The following is a 15563-nucleotide window of genomic DNA, read 5'->3' as shown; positions in this document are numbered from 1 at the left end:
GCTACATCTAAAGAAATCCCAATCTCTCCACACCCCACGCTCCAGAGACCTCAACCTCATTACCACAATCAAAAGAACATCCTGGAGGGACAAGTTCATAACCCAGAGACTGCCCATGATATGGAATAGACTTCTCATACATGTCAAGCAGACCACCTCACTGGCCCTCTTCAAGAGAAATTTTGATGAGTGGATGGGAAATAGAAAATTCACCCCGGGGATCACTCCAGTGGCTCTACTTGACAGAGGCACTGGGAACTAAGGTCAGGTGGCATGATGCCAGGGTAATCCCATGGGCTAGGCTTGTAAAGGCTCCAGGGCCATTAGTCTAGTACACACCTATGAACCTATGATTAATGTTCTTTGGAGATGCATACAACTTGACTAACTGTCCCCATCTCTACTAAGCATTATCATCTGGTTTGCCTTAAGCCTATTTCCATATCGTGTGTTAGCACATTTCTTCCATCAACTAAAGCCTTTGTGCACAGAAAAAACAAGATTTTTAATAATATATTAATTTGCTGTGATTGAAACTTTAGCAGTATATTACAGCGGTTTACTATTGAAAATGCAAACGGCACTTGGGCGACAGTCGGATAGTTGAACATATAAGGTCGTAAACAAGGATGTCGAAGACAAAATACTCAATCTAGGAACAGTTTTAACATGGGTCGAGGTAGGTGTTCAGTATTATTCCCTACTACAAACATCTTCCCTACCTCGACCCATGTTAAAACCGTTCCTAGATTGATTATTATGTCTTCGACATCCGTGTTTACGACCTTACACGTTCGACTATCCGACTGTCGCCCAAGTGCCGTTCGCATTTTCAATAGTTAACCTATTACAGCATATGCTTACCAAAGGAAATATGTTAAGCATGCGTATTAATACATTTCAAAATTATAGTATAAAATGGGTGTAAAGGAAAAGCAGTATGCACTGTTTTTCTCATTGAAGTCAGTTCACTTACAGTGTGCTTAACATTTTAAAATATAACAAGACACCACACAAAAAAAAAAACAATACACAGTTTAAAATCAAAATATATAATCTTTTATTTTACAGCCATTATAAATATTTCAAATATTAAAAGCTGAATAAGTCAAAACAGGAAGGATAGACAGCCTCTTCCCCAAAAAAGACATTGGACTGGATTTATATGAATAATAATACAAACTAACAATATTAAAGTGGCACTGTAACACTCACTGTTGTATAATATCTCTGTTACAGACTCTTCATCATGGCAAAAAATAATCTGATGCAATTCAGATCAAAGAGTAGTATAAGTCAATATTTTATACTGCAGAATTCTTTGGTATGCATTAAGGGCAAAAACTTATCTGTGATTGCATAGGTTCTTAGCAAATTATTCCACCCATACCTTTTCAAATATGTATACTGACACACACTCCTAAATAAATCCTAATTTTCTTACCTGAAAAGCAACACCTAAATATGATCAGGTCTTTAAAACAGTGACAGCTTGCAAAAGATTAACGTTATGCATTTGTGTATAAGCATGGCTAATTCCCAACTGCAATATGTGTCTTTATGCAATGACCACTTGCAAGGCCATATCCTCATAACCATTAGCCTCTTTTCAGAGGAGACCCAGTATGGTATTTATACTACTATGGGAGATTTGTCCAGGGCACTGGGGAACTTCCCTAACTCTTTTCTGGAAGATGATGCCAGAGTGCCATCATTGGAAAGGATCATAATGGAGGAGGAAAGGATGAGAGAGAAGGATAGAGGTGTTGAATGTAAACATTTCTGTAACTTCTCATTAGATGTTAATATACATAGTGAAGTGGATAAAAATTATGCAGGTAATAGATTACTGCAAATTGCAACTATAAGACTACAGGAAGATGGACTGAAAGTGGATGTATTGAAGGATATGATGAAAGCACCAGAACCTAACAATGTAGCAGTCTCTTGGCTGGCCTTAGCTAAGCAATACTTTCCTGATGACACTGTAAATGAAGTAGATGGGTCATGTAATTCCTGAAAATATAATGGGAGTCAAACATTGTGTATTTGAAAGAAGGGATTTTTTGCAAGGTGAGCAATTGTTTTTGAAAATGCAGTAAATATAATGCTGTTGCCAATGTGCAGCAACCAAAACATATGCTGCAGCTGTTTCTACTGTCAAGAATAGCATCACTGTTAACACTCCCATGACTGAGCTTAATAAACACAGATATATGATGTGATTAGAAACTAAGAGAATGTAATTAATAGATGTATACTTTGTTTGATTGTATCTTTTGGATTTTCACCAGAAAACATAAGGGCTTTCATATGTATTAGTATGGAGCTATTTTGTAATATAACATTTAAAACTTTTGTGCTATCAGGAAAGACTTTGGCAACATTTTTCACCAAGCCATATTGTGTTCCTTGCATATGGGATCAAATGAACTAATGTCATGATGACAATGAAGCTAAAACTTTAATTTAGGGCTTCTGAAATGACTAATAATGAAATAAGACTTTTTCCCAAATAAATCACGAAACGTCAAGCTAAAATTGTATGGCAAAGAAATATGAAGTTTTCTGAATGACTTATATCCAGGGTTGGCCATTTTGATTAAGAAAATTGGTCTACAAGTATTAGATTTCATGATTATAAGGCCTGATAGATGTTTGGTGTGTGATATAGGTAATGGAAAGACACTTTGGAAATTAATACTGTTATATGCATGAGCCCAAAGTGTGAAAACAGAACAGTTTGAAGAAATAAAAAAATGTTTTTTGTGAAAATGGATATTATTATAATTGGAGATATCAACTGCAACTTCAAGAAATCAAGTGGGAGAATTAGTAAAGATGTACATGTTTATAGACAAATGATTAGATGTACACAGTTAAGGGTAGGAAATAATCTATTACATACTTGAAAAAGGAGCAGTTTAAAGACTGAAACTGAGTATGTTGTATTTTCAGAAGAATTAGACGAACTATTTACTGGGTCAAATGCTGATGGTCTTAATATCATTGTGCAGTTAAGGCTAAAATAACTAATAATGAAAATTATATTAAAGATGGGTCAGGAAGCAAGATACTTTCAGGTGAAGTGACAAGCACAGGATACGTTAAAGAGACAAAGCAACTTTGGAATGAACATTGTTCAATGAAACCATTTTAAAGTTCTGTAGAACAGTGGTGGATTTTATTTAAAGAAAAATATAAAAAAAATAATAGATTAGAAAGGGTGTTTTGGAGTTATGAAAAAAAATCAGATAAACAATTATTTGAAAATATGAAAATAAAGTGGAAATAAAAAAAGTTACATGTAGAAAGACTAATATACCTTGAAAGTATAAAAAGCATCAGGTGTATTTTCTATAAACAGAATTTTTTACTACAAGGAAGGACTGAAAAAAGTATCACCTCTTTGGTAAAGAAAAGTAAGAAAAAAATGAAAGAAAAACATCTTATAGGTTCATAGGTAGGTACTAGGCTATTGGCCCTAGGACCTATATAAGCCTAGCCAAACGGTACTCTGGCTTTTGCCACCCAAGAAAATTATTTTCCTGTGCTCCTGTCTAACAGAGCCACAGAAGTGATCCCTGGGGTGAATTTGCTATCTCCCATCCAATCATCAAGATTTTTCTTGAAGAGTGCTAATGAGGGGCTTTGTTTGATATAGATAGGTAGTATGTTCCAGAGTATGGGAAGGAATCTATCCCTCCAGCATGTTCTGCTTATTGTGGCGACAAGGTTTAGGTACCTAGAGTGTGTAGCTTGGAGGGATTGGGATTTCTTTACGTGGAGCATGTCAAACAGCTTTGGGTTTGACATAGCTTTGTATGTTAGGCTGAGATCGCCTCTGAGTAGGCGATATGTGACAGAGTAAAGCTGGAGTTTTTTGAGACGGTCTACGTAGGGCATTTGTTTGAGGCCGGTAATCCTCTTTGTGAGGTATTTCTGTGGGCTTTCCAGTTGTTGTAGATGCCTTGTGAGGTACTTACCAAAAGGGGCATTGTACTCTATAATGGGTCTAATGAGTGATGAGTAGAGGGGAACAATGATCTCTTTTTTCCTGGATGAGAAACCTTTTGTGATGAGGTGTGCCATGTAGAAGGATTTCCTGACTACTGTGCGATGTGATTATCAAAGGAGAGACTACTGTCCACCTGTGTCCCAAGGTCTCTTATCACACTTTCGGTGTTAAGTAGACTACCGCCTATGTGGTAGTTCATGGGTACAGAGTTTTTACCAAAAGGGATGACAATGCACCTTTTGGCATTGAGCTTGAGGCCATGGCTTTGACACCAGGCATATGTCTCAGTGAGGCCTTTTTGTAGGATGTCCACATCATTAGGACTTTTGATTATGGCTCCTAGTTTGCAGTCATCTGCGAACTTTGTTAGCCAAAGACATTCTGTGTTAGCCTGTACTTCAGAGAAGTAGATACCAAACAGGAGAGGACCTAGGACTGAACCCTGTGGTACTCCACTTGTCACTGGTCTGAAGCTGGATTTAGAGTCTGCTACTTTCACAGTGTGGGATCTGTCAGTGAGCCAGTTGGCAACCCATCTTGTAACATAGGGATTTATACCTAGTTTAGTGAGTTTGTCTATAATTCCAGAGTGGGGGATGGTGTTGAAAGCCTTGGTGAGATCTAGATATGCTGTGTGTACCACCTTACCCTCATCTACAGCTTTGGTGACCATTTCAAAGAAGTCTATTAGATTTAGGAGACATGATCTGCCTTTTACAAACCTGAACTGGGTAGGGTCCAGAGTTTGGAGATAACCAATGTCATTGTTTATAAGTTCCATGATGATATACTTTATAGCCTTGCAGACCAGGCTCGTCAGGCTAATAGGGCAGTAGTTCCCAGGGTCCGTGTTGGCTCCCCCTTTGTGCAGTGGGATAACCATTACTGTGCGCCATTCAGTGTGCACAAAGCCTGAGGTGAGGCTATGACTGAACATGGTACTTAGGTGGGGTGCCAGTTCGTTCTGTAGTTCACGTAGAACGCAGCCTGGGATGTTGTTAGGTCCCATGGATGCTGTGTTCTTGGTTTTGGAGAGCGTGTTTTTTACCCGTGCAGCCATGATTACAGGTACTTTGCATTCTTCCAGTATAGAGATGGGCCCTTTAGGGGATGAGAGAGGGGTAAAGTTAGCACAGACCCATCTGCCAGGATGTTGGGGTTGGGAGGGTGGCCTAATGGTTAAGGTGTTTGCCTTACAAACACGAGGTGCAGGGTTTGAGTCTCACAAGGGATAATTGGCTAGGCTTAAAATGGCTCACAAGGGCAGTTAGCTTAATACTAACCTATGAACCTAATCAGTTGGTTCTGTATATTTAGTGCCATTATGCTGTAACTCAGAGCAGATCTGAGTGTTGCCATTGAGATTCGTGACAAAGCTATAGAATGTTTTGTGGTTGTCTTTAGAATCAGTGATGATTTTGTTTTCGTAACTAGCTTTGGAGGATTTTATGAGGGATCTCAGCTTCTTACTGAGGCTGACCACGGAGTTCCTCCAATCATGGGATTTTACTCTTTTTTGCAACAGTTTCTTTCCTCTGTTGTAGAGTTTGTTTATAGCAGCGGACCACCAAATTGGCTTCCTTTTTTTGGAGGATAGCATCTTGGTTCTGTTAGGGATTGCACAATCCATGCACTCGTGTAAGTGCTTATAAAGTGCAATTGTAGAAGATTCAGCAGTCGTATCTCTATTGTCCATCAGCATGGGTGTCATGAAGTTTGCCACTTCTGTCTTACGAAGCGTGAAGTTGGCTTTGGAGAAATTGTTTACGGTGGTTTCTCTAATGGGGGGTGGGGGTGGGATGTGGATGTCTATGGTGATTTGCTTGTGGTCGGATCTGACCAGTGAGGAATTGACCTCTGGTGGGTTGCCCATGTTGGTAATGACCAGGTCTAGGATATTGCTGCCCCTGGTGGGGGTGTGGATAAGTTGATCCAAGGCATTGAAATTTATGAATTCCAGAAAACGTTGAGCACAAGAGTTGGTACATGAGTAGTTTTCCCATTTAATGGTGGGGTAGTTGAAATCGGCCCTTATTAGGGTGTTAGGTTGTACTCTAATATTTTACAGTGTATCAAGAAATGAGGAGTGTGAATCCTGGGGCATGATAGGGGATCTGTAGCAAGCTACAATTTGCATTGCGGTCTTGCCGAGAGTTAATTGCACCTGGATAATCTCAGATGCATTATGCTGAGCAACTAGCTTGGAGGTGTGGATATCCTTAATGAATATGGACACACCTCCACCTTTAGTGCTTCAGTCCAGGTTAGGTGGCCGAAAGGTGTGGTATGAATTATAGCCTGGTAATGCAGGGGTGCTCTCTGGAGTCTTGAACCAGGTCTCTGTCACTGCACAGATGCCGATGTTCTCCATTTTAAGGAGTGCCTCGAGTGAGTGCATTCTGAGGTTTAGACTTCTAGCATTAAGTAGTATTACGCTCAGATTTTGCTTGCTTGTACCTGTTACGGTGGTGAATTTGTCATTTGAATCTTGCCTTAAAAAGGCACTATAGGGGTGGCAAGAGCCTTAGCCAGTATCCAGAATCCCAAGGGCAGCAGGTGCAGGCCATCTCTGGCAAAGCATCATGGTTTGTCGATCATGTCATCCCAGGCAGACAGATACCGGATCTTATATTACAAATGAAGATGGCTTCAAAGAGTATAATGTGACAGTTATAGCATCAAGTCTTATGGTTACAGAAAAGTATAACAGAATACAAATTGGGAAAGTTAATTAAATAGATGGGAATGAGCCAAACAATCTATGAAAGGCATTAGAAAGAATGAGCTAAAAGATGTCTTAAAAAGACTTACTAAAATGAGTGCACCGGGTCCTCATGGGACATTCTACAAACTATACAGATACAATGATGAATGAAAATGAAAATAAGAATGTTTGTGAAGGGATAATTGAATGTTTGTATAAAAAAGAGAAAGACACAATATTAAGAATTGGAGACCATTAACTTTAAATAATTCTGATTATAAATTTTTGATGGTTATGCAAAAAAAGGCTAAGTAAAAGGTTAAAAACATTACTGCAAGAAGAGGTGTTTGGAACTGAGGGAAAACAAAGTAGTATGCAGTATTCTGAATGACAAAAATAACTGTAAGCTAATTGCTTGTGTTGTAGAAAAGTAAGTCAAAGTATCAATCATGAATGTATGCTGAGACATTTAAAACAATATGGATTACTTCTTAAATGTATTCATTTTCTTAAGTCAGTATATTTTAACACTTTAATAATACAGTACTACTCAATGGATGGATGGATAGGTAAAGAAATGCAAATTAAAATAGTAGTCAAGCAAGGCTTGTCCCCAAGTGGATCTTTACTATCAATGGCAATGAATGCTGTTATTGTTAATGCAAATAAAAATATACTTAGAGGAACAGTAAGTATTAATGTTATTGGGATGATACTTACATATTAAGTATATGTGGATTATTTAATAGTAACAGCAGATGGGAAAGACAAGATTACATAAGCTGTGAAAGTGGCAGAAGATGGCATATTCAAAACTGGTCTTATATCAATAAGATTAAGAATAAGTGTAAAGGATTTGGAGACATACATAAAATTGATGGTATTGATTTCAATAAAACAGACAGAATGTTAAGAAAAGAATATGGAAATGAGATTAAGATTGTAGAACACTGAAGCAATTTATTAACTGGTATTAAAACGGTCGTTAACATGTGGAGAACATTTGGATTATCATGTAAAATGAGTATAGTTTATTCTTTCATACATATTAGGCGAGTAATATTACATTGGTGGTGTGTATGCCTTTCCCTTACATTTAGAGAACAGTCAACTTTTTGAATTGAGTTTTTACATTTTAGGGGTTCAAAGCAAAATCCAGTTAAAAGAGGGATGGTGTATTGTAAAGTTCAAGATGGAGGATTAGGGGCAAAATCTTATTGTATATCTAGCTTCCCTGTATTTATACTGGAAAATAATAACATTAAACTGTATGGAAAAATGACTGTATATGTAAGATGACATAATAAGAAAACATTTGCATGCAGAAACAAAAACATATCGTAATACTTTAAAGAGATGGAATATTGACTGGCAGAGAGTCAAATGTACTACAAAGGAGTGGTATGAACAAATTATGGAGATATTTTATAGCACAAAAGTTAGGAAAGAGAAGAATGAAAGTGATAGACATTTTGCAAGATAAAGGAAAATAGTGATTTTATATGGAGATTGACATTAGACAAATTACTGGTAAAAAAGATAATGTGATATAAGCAATTAAGTGAAAGAGTGTATAAAATATGTAATGCTGTGGAAACAATGGAACATTTCTTTTAAAAATATAGTATGATGCAATATTTGGGAAATGTATAAACAGGAATTCAAACAAAAAAATTTGGTAGATTGAATACGAATACAGTATTAAATGTATATATGAAACTATTTATTGCAACAGTATTAACATACTGGATAAACTTACTGTTGTGGTCCATTTGGGTAGTTTGGAATATGAGATGTCAGGAGTTATTGTATAATCAATTGTGGGATGTACGTGGTGTGATACAATCAAAAAGTAATTAAGAAATAAAGGGTGGGGGGATAAAGTGATGTATATACAATATAAAAATGATGATACCACCGTAAATAGCACAAGTAACAAAAAAGTGAGGGTAATGCTACTCAATGCCAGAAGTCTAAACCTCAAAATGCATGCACTCGAGGCACTCCTCAGTATGGAGAAAATCGATATATGTGCAGTAACAGAAACCTGGTTTAAGGCTCCAGAGAGCACCCTAGCACTACCAGGCTACAACTCATACCATACATACAGAACCCAGACCGAAATAAAAAAGGTGGGGGCATATCCATATTCATCAAGGATACCCACACCTCTAGGTTAGTGGCACAGCACGATGCTTCAGAGATCATCCAACTAACAACGGGCAAAACTGCAATTCAAATTGTAGCTTGCTACAGATCACCCACCATGTCCCAGGACCTTCATTCCACATTTCTGGAAACACTTTGAAACATAAAGGTCCTACCAAACACCCTAATATTGGGTGATTTCAATTACCCAAACATTAACTGGGAGAACTACTCAAGTACTAACTCCCTTGCCCAACATTTCCTAGAATTTATAAACTCAAATGCCCTGGATCAACTGGTCAACACTCCCACCAAAGGTGGCAACATATTGGACCTGGTCATCACCTACATGGGCGACTGGTGTTCCACACTGGAGGTCAACCCCTCGCTGGTTAAATCTGACCATAAACAAAATCACTCTGAATATCCACATTCCGCCCCCACCCCCGGTCATGGAAACCACTGTGAAAAACTTTTCAAAAGCAAACTTCACGTTACTTAAGACCGAGGTGGAAAGTTTCAAAGCCCCCATGCTAAAGGATAATGCTGTCCAAGCTGCAAAATCCTTCACTAATGCATTCTATGGGCACCTACAATAATGCATGGATCGTGCTATCCCAAGCAAAACCAAGACTCACTCCTCCAAGAAAAGGAAACCAGTCTGGTGGACCCCTGCCATAAACAAGCTATACAACAGAAGGAGGAAACTAGTACAGAAAAGAGTAAAATCCCATGATCAGTATCAGCAAGAAACTATGATCCCTCATAAAATCATCCAAGGCTAGCTTCGAAAGAAAAATTACCAAGGACACCAAAGATAACCACAAGGCATTCTTTAGCTATGTCAAGAATCTAAGTGGCAATGCTCAGATCTGCTCTGAGTTAGTGCAGAATGGCACAAAATACACTGAACCGACCAATATTGCCAACATCCTGGCAGACAGGTTCAGTGCAAACTTCACCCCCCCTCTCACCCCCAAAAGGGCCCATAACCATACCAGGAGAATGTAGAGCCCCTGAATTCACAGACACTCAGGTTAAAACAGTCCTCTCCAAAGCCAAAAACACAGCATCAATGGGACCGGACGGTGTCCCAGGCTGCGTCCTACATGAGCTCAAAGATGAACTAACCCCTCACCTAAACACACTGTTCAAACTCAGCCTCTCCACAGGCTACGTACCCATAGAGTGGTGCACAGCAACAGTTATTCCACTCCACAAAGATGGAGCCACAACAGACCCAGGGAACTATCGTCTTATAAGCCTGACTAGCTTGGTCTGCAAGGCTATGGAGCGCATCATCATGGAACTCATTAACAGAGACATTGGTAACCTCCAAACACTGGACCCTACCCATTTCGGCTTTGTTAAGGACAGATCATGCCACCTAAACCTGGTGGACTTCTTTGAGACAGTTGCCAAGGCTATAGATGAGGGAAAGGTGGTACACACAGCCAGGCTAGTGAAAGTGGATAACATATACATACTAAATCTAGAATACTTGATAATAGTTTTCAATCTTACTCACAAACACTGGCTAAGCTACAATGTATGTACTGTACCTGTGTACTATGTATGTATTCTACCTATGTTCCAAATTTCAGCTGTACACCACAAATCTATTAATTACCTTTATTTTTAAACTAATATTTTTTTATTTGTTCTCTCCACTGTAACTGTTGATGTGCCGCATACCACAGTAAAAACATGTCTCTTGTAATTTGTGTGTATACTGATCATGTCTAAATAACTAAATGTGTCTGTAATTTTTCTTTGTGGAGCTTTTCTCCCCGGGCCTCTGCTGATAAAGGGCCTTTTCTGCTCAGTCAGAGACCCCCGGTTAACAAATGTAAAATAAATAAAATAACTAGACCTCACAAATGCCTTCGACACCATTCCCCATTCTGGTACTATAGACAAGCTCACCAGCCTGAACATAAACCCCTATGTCACAAGATGGGTTGCCAACTGGCTCACGGACAGAACCCACATGGTGAGAGTTGTGGGAGCTAGGTCCGACTCTAAATCGGTTACAAGTGGTGTTCCCCAAGTCGCAGTCCTAGGACCCCTCCTGTTTGGCATCTACTTCTCAGAGGACCAGGCAAGCAAAAGAGGACTATGGCTGACCAAGTCTGCAGACGACCTCAAACTAGGGGCTATAACTGACTCTTGGGCTGACACAGACATCCACCAAAAGGGTCTTACTGAGACGGATACCTGGTGTCAAAATCATGGCCTCAAGCTAAATGCCAAAAAGTGCATAGTCAAACCCTTTGGAAAAAAACAAAGTACCCACAAAATACCACACAGGTGGTAGTCCCTTAAATACGGAAGATGTAATAAGGGATCTGGGGACTGAAGTAGATAGTAACCTCTCCTTTGATAATCACATTGCCAAAGTGGTTAGAAAATCCTTCTATGTGGCCCACCTAATCACAAAAGGGTATGCATCCAGATCAAAAGAGGTCATTGTGACCCTCTACTCATCACTCATCAGACCCATCACACAGTACAACGCCCCATTTGGGATGTACCTTACAAGACACCTGCAACAGCTGGAAAGACCACAGAAGTACCTAACCAAGAGGATCACTGGCCTCAAACAGATGCCCTATGCAGCTCGACTGAAGAAGCTCCAGCTGTACTCGGTTGCATACTGCCTACTCAGATCTCTGCCTGACATACAAAGCCATGTCCAACCCAGAATTGATGGACATGCCCAACCTAAAGAAAACCATATCCCCTCGAGCCACACGCTCTAGGGATCTAAACCTCACCAGAACAATAAACAGGATGTGCTGGAGGGATAGATTCCTGTCCCAGAGACTTCCCATACTTTGGAAAAAGATTCCAATCTACATTAGGCAGAGCTCCTCACTAACACTCTTCAAGAGAAACCTTGACGAGTGGATGGGAAACAGAATGTTTACCCCGGGGATCACTTCAGTGGCTCTGCTGGACGGAAGCACAGGGAACTAATCAAAGGGGGCGGCGAAAGCCAACACATTCTGGCAAGGCTTATAAATGCCTTTGGGCAGATAGCCTAGTACCTACCTATGAACCCATGAACCCATGTATGAGAATAATATGATAATGAAAGTGTGAAAATGAAGTGTAAATAGAATAATGCTATTAAGTGTTACTTGTAGAAATAAAGCCCCCTACTATTTTTGATAAGTGCCATGGAATCTTTTACGTCTACATGAGCTAGTACCAACTCAAGTAAATGGGGCCTCAGCTTAACATCTCATCTGAAGGACATCACACTCAGATGTTCGGCATGCCTTACTGCTGCACTGCAGTGTCAGCCGTTTGAAACTTAATCCAGTCACCTGCAGTGGGAATAAAACCCACAACCTTCTGATTTTCCAGTACTAAAGGTGAGTGCACTACCCACTGAGTCACTGACAATGGGATCCTCATTCTTTTTTTCTGGCCAGGCTTTTGTGACCTATTGAAGAAAAGGCCAGAGGCTGTTATCCACAGTGTTTATGAGACTACAGCTATGTGGCAAAGGTAAGAGATAATCAGTTATGAAGGAAACTCTATGACTACTGAGCTGCAACAAAAAATATATACATCTCCTTTACTTGAGTCAAATGGATATTGCACTTTGTCTCAAAAAGACATCACTCAGTTTAAGTTACTGAGCTATTTATTTCCTTCTAAATACCAGAAATAATGTTATGGTATACATTTTGTTTTGATGAATTTGTTATACTTAATTTTTTTGTCAGTAGCGTTATGTCACTGGATAGACATTTATATAGTGCAAGTTGTGTCACTTTCCTGATCAATAACTCATAATTTTATTTATTTAATTCTTGTTACTGTGTCCATGAAGTGCACATAGTTAAGACTTGTATAACCGCATAGAATACTCATAAAAACAGAAAGCAGTAACATGACATTATGCTATTTGAGAAGAGGTCCTTGTCTTAATTTTACTTCTTTAATCTCATTTTGTTTTTTTTTCAAAGTGCCTAAATATCATTAAGATGGTGTCATGTAAACTAAGGCTGCCAGATCCCTTAAATATTTAGTGAAGAACTAAAGCTCAACATAATTGCTGCTGAGACAGACAGCCATGTCATTTTAATATGGTAGTATGCAGTTGTAAAAGTAAAAACTGTGGTTCCAATTTACAGACAGTTGTTACCCAAGGATACTAATATTTGATCAGTAAATGTCATTATCAGCATAAACAGTTGTAATTTTACAACCAATACACATGTATATAATCACAACATAAAAAATGATAACCTTTTTGCAATAAAGATGAAAGGCAGGGTACATACTTTCAACAGCACTCCTAAACTCTACAGCCAAACAAAACAACTTCGTATTGCAGTTTACTTTTTGCATAATCCACATATAGTCTGCCAGTAAAATCAGATACAGCACATCTACTAACTGATGCTGATGTGTGTTCATGGTACATTCCCTGTGTCTTGGTAGCTTTTAAAGTACAAATATGTTTTGTTTTGTGTAGCTAGAATCTTTGGAACTGTATATTAACAACAGGAATGTAGCACTCCCTACTCCTTGAGCAGCTTGTTTTTGGTAAGTATACCTTTTTTAATAATTGCAAAAATATATGTTGTGCTGAACATGGCGTGCACCTGGCTATGCCCAAGATAAATTGCTCTAAATATTAGCTCCCAATGGCAAGTCAACAAGTAGTCAGTCATCCACAGTGTGTGTGATAAATGAAAAAGTTGTAATTTTCGAGTATTTTTTTTTCAATAACAGCATTCTGGTTTGAAGCACAGTATAGAATCCTCATCCTTCTGCATTTACAGCATTGCTATCTGAGGCATTTGTCAAATGTGCAAAGGAAACACTTCACTTCGAATGTGCAACTGCTAATCTGAAGAAAGAGCACACAATCTGTGGAAATATCATCTGTTAATTCCCCTACAACCTAAGTATTTTGTCTGCAAAAAATACATTTCTGAAGCTTTGTACAGTAAGAGTAAGCATTTTAAATTCCTAAAACTGCCATCAAGATGTAAACTTAAATATTTTCTTGGAAGATAATTTGAGATCCATCTTGGTCTTCAACAAATATAACAGATACAACATGCAAAAAAAAGTAAACCTGCCAAAAGCAAAAATTAACACACCCAGTACAAAAATAAACATAGATCTGTACATATCTAATTAATTATAATGTAATACATTCATCCTCTCCATAGGAGAATTTCAGTTCACATGGTGTTGCATAGCAGCAGCCTGCACTGAATATCACATACTAGCCTCCGTGTCTTAATACTATAAAAAAATAACAGTATATCAGGTGTGTGCTGGTTACATTCAGACACAGCCCTTCATTATCGTCAGCTTTTCTGACACACACACACAGTTGTTTACTGCTAGCTTCATGACAGCACTTCAAATGTTCTGGTAAGAACTTCACAAATAGATTAATACATTACAAAGCATACATGTGATAAGGCAAAACAGTGATAAAAAAACAGGCATTACGGCAGCATATGAAACACTCCATTTTAGAATGAAGAATATAAGCGAAAAGCTAAAACATGATTTACATATACTTTCATTGCTCTGAAGCAAAGTTAAATGACTTATGAAGGAATAAGCATAACAAACAGGATAGGATCAATAAGAAAATGGATGAATTTTCACACGGAGACTCAGTGTATTACTAGAGCTTAACTTCTCCATGTAACAATGCCAATCAATTAATTAAAGGAAAACTGCACCCACAGACTCAAAAATCATGTTTATTTCATCATGGTTTAGTGTTTCCTACATTTTAACACCACTCTGGGACTATTTACAGGTTTTTAAATATTTTTATATATAATTTCTGAGTCTGGCCCCATGGGATCTAGCATCTTGAAGTAATCCTGATTAGGATCTGTCACTGAATCTCACCCTGACACAAATGTTCTACAGGACAATCAACTGGTGTCAGAACTGTGGACTAAAACTAAATGCCAAGAAATGCATAATAGTATCCTTTGGGAAGTCATCCATCCCTGGTAATTACCATATTGACAACACAACCCTTTGACCTGACCCAGTAGTCAGGGACTTAGGAACACACATAGATAGTAATCTAGCCTTTGATCATCACGTGTCTGTAGTGGTGAGGAAATCATTCTATGTTGCTCAACTTATAAACAAAGGTATGGCATCTAAGTCCAAGGAAGTCATTGTTCCACTGTATTCGGCATTCATCAGACCTATCATTGAGTACAATGCCCCCTTTGGTATGTACCTAACCAGGCATATCCAACAACTGGAACATCACAGAGATTCCTCATTAAAAGAATACAGGGCGTAAGTATTATGTCCTATGCAGACCACCTCAAGGCCCTATCCCTGTATTCTGTCTCCTACAGGCTTTTGAGGGGAGATCTATGCCTGGCATACAGGGCATTGTCAGACCCCACTATGATGGACCTCCTGCATAGCCACAAAACAAACAGCACCAGAATTACCCGTTCTGAAGACTTAAACCTTGCCTGTGATATAAATAGGACCTGCCTGGAGAGGTAGGTATGTATCCCAGAGACTACCCATCTATGGAACAGGCTCCCCATTCATGTGAAGCAGAGTTCCTCCCTAACCCAATTCAAGTGCAACCTGGACAACTGGACGGGAAACCGGAAATTCATCTCTGGTTTGGCACCTATGTCTCTAATGTACACAGGAAGCCTCGAA

Source organism: Protopterus annectens, chromosome 2.part2 (assembly GCF_019279795.1).
Source record: "Protopterus annectens isolate FY-2018-M chromosome 2.part2, PAN1.0, whole genome shotgun sequence".
Lineage (NCBI taxonomy): Eukaryota > Metazoa > Chordata > Ceratodontiformes > Protopteridae > Protopterus > Protopterus annectens.
The sequence above is the reverse complement of the archived record's forward strand: the minus strand, read 5'-3'. Positions refer to the sequence as shown.